We start from the raw sequence: 2,500 nt of genomic DNA, 5'->3' as shown, positions 1-2,500 counted from the left end.
ACATTAACACCTCGTTCACTCATCAGAGTTAAATCGAGCACGGGGACGATCGAAACACGTCACGTTGCATGTCACCCATCTCTCGACACCACCCTCTCGCAGGTTTATATAGTAACACAGAATGATTTCGTGCCTTCCAGCAAATATGATTCTCGTCTATACTAGAAGTTTCATCTCAGAAAGTTCCAGCCCCTTCACAAACCTCACCAGGCAGTTTACAGCCAAATACTGCCATTCACAGTGAAAATTAGCTCATTACATCAAGCAGTTTTTAATACAATTCACCGACGCATCCTACAACCACTTATATCATGTAACCATCAATTTTATTCGATCATTTATTGGCATTTACTAATGCTTTAAATCCACAAATACTACAACCAATGATTACTGGCCAAAACATCTCGCTTTTAACTGATGATGCAATTTCATTGGGGGAATGAGGGGACGAATGTGGAGGAGACAGTGGCATGCTAAGGGATATCGTAAGGGTGTCAAAATCAAAATGGAGAAATATATTTATTTAAATTGTTTAAATTAAAAAAGGATTTTTTTTTTGGCTTTTTAAATTTATTTATTTGGGGGGGGGGGAGTGGGTGTTGGGGGAAGGCGGTTGGGTGAGACACACATCGAGCGCACACACACCAACCCTTGACGAGATCCCCACAGACACGACACTCCACAATATGTTTTATTCTGTCTTCCGGGTTTTACTCAGCAGATATTATACCACCCTATATAACACGTGCATTAGTTCTTCATGTCTATTGTTTGCGTCCATTATGATATCCTGAAAAACAGTATGTTTCCTGTTTGGAATGATTTTCAATTTTGTTTGACTGCCAGGCAGGCAGACAAAGTAAGATATTGTTGTGTCCAGGGGGTTTAGGTTATATCACACTCCTGACCCAGTTGTGTTCAGTCAGGTTAACACCGAGCTGGATGGAGAGCCGAATGGTTTTACTTAGAGGCAAACAGCCGAGATCCTTGGAGATTATGGTGCATGCTGGATGGAGGGCGCTACCAGACGGAAGCACACAGCTGTATCCTCAAACCCACAACGAAAAAGCAAACACAAGTAAATTGAACAAATGATGGTTTAATGCACATAAAGTCAATGAGTTATAATAAAAATAAACCAAAAGTGCAAATGAAACGTGAGGTGAAACTAATTCCTAATTTGAGACGTCTCCATTCAGTCACAAAAACAGACAAAGGGAAGGGTAAAAATAAAAGGAAATCCCCTTTATGCCTGTACTCAGCTTGTGTCCAGAGGTGACCTTTTAGGAGCCTCACAGTCATCGAACCGCAAAGCCACCGTGTGGGAAAATGCACCAAAATGGTGCCAAGTCGCTCTCTGCGGTCACGTACGTGTGGTGTGGCGCAGACCATCTTCGATGCCTGGAGCGACGAACCACCATTTAGTTTCTTCTCATGGTCAAGATTGCCAAACCACTTCTCTCACAGCACCAGGTCCACTCGCAACAAATGGCACGGCCTTTCTCTTCACATATACAACAAGGCGATTGCCGAGGCTCCGAGATAAGGCCAAGGGACGTGCTCCTCTTCTTCTCTCCTTCTCCTCAATGCGTACAAACTTCATGACCCACTCAAACAGTCAATGGCTAGTGTCTTGCTCCAGGATGTGAACACATTCACATCAGCACGAATAACGAGAATCACGCTGCTATTTCGAGAGGGACCAGAGCCTCATGCTTTTCTTCCAACTGCCCTCTTGTCTCTCTTGCACCTTCTTGTTGCTCTTGCCCTTCCCTAAAGCGTACAAACTTCACACCTCAGCCGAACAGGCAATGGCCAGTGTCTTTTTCCAACAGGTGAGCAAATTCACACCTGCACGAACAATGAAAATCGCGCTACCTTTTTGACCGTGTCGAGAAGAAGCCAGAGGTCTGATCTGTTCTGACCATCATCTCCACACTGTCATCCTCCCTCTTACGTCACACTGACCAATCATCAGCCTCAGGGGCTTGTCCTGCTGGTACAAAGCCGGGAAGGCGGGGTTTTTTCCTGCTTGGAAACGTTCGGGTCTGTTGTTGTTTTTGTTGTTGGAAGAACGTGGTTCCTTTTTATAGCTGGCTTTGTAAATGCAAAAACATAGGAAAAGGTCACAGGGGGCAATCACATACAGGGAGAACTAGCCTTAAACCTTACCTAGGTAAAACAGCACCACCCCCCATGTGGTGACACGTAACAACTTAAGCTCACAATTTTCCTCACTTAATTTACATCGAGATGTCGCCTACTCATCCACGGACCATGCTTTACTATAGAATCCTACCTTTACTTTTAAATTATTCAATCTACCCCAACAAACATAACAATATATTATCTCACTCCTCTCTGTGCATGTGCAATCGAGACAAATTCGGAGCCAAAAATGGCAATCTTGTCTTCCGATTTGTGTTCAAAACATGACATTCAATTCTCACAACCAAAGCAGGTGTGGCATACAGGCATGATCCCTCCACCGATCTCTGTA

The 2,500-nt window shown here is 44.0% G+C and overlaps 1 protein-coding gene across 1 annotated transcript in view; it reads left to right on the top strand.

Annotated features, from left to right (window-relative positions):
• Window positions 1-2,500, top strand: part of LOC147029967 (uncharacterized) — a 57,953-nt gene that overhangs the window by 54,290 nt on the left and 1,163 nt on the right. The gene's annotated exons all lie outside the window — the stretch shown is intronic.

This window comes from Eptatretus burgeri, chromosome 3 (genome assembly GCF_056783735.1).
Source record: "Eptatretus burgeri isolate ZD-2024b chromosome 3, Ebu_testis_v1, whole genome shotgun sequence".
Classification (NCBI taxonomy): Eukaryota; Metazoa; Chordata; class Myxini; order Myxiniformes; family Myxinidae; genus Eptatretus; species Eptatretus burgeri.
The sequence above is the reverse complement of the archived record's forward strand: the minus strand, read 5'-3'. Positions and strand labels throughout refer to the sequence as shown.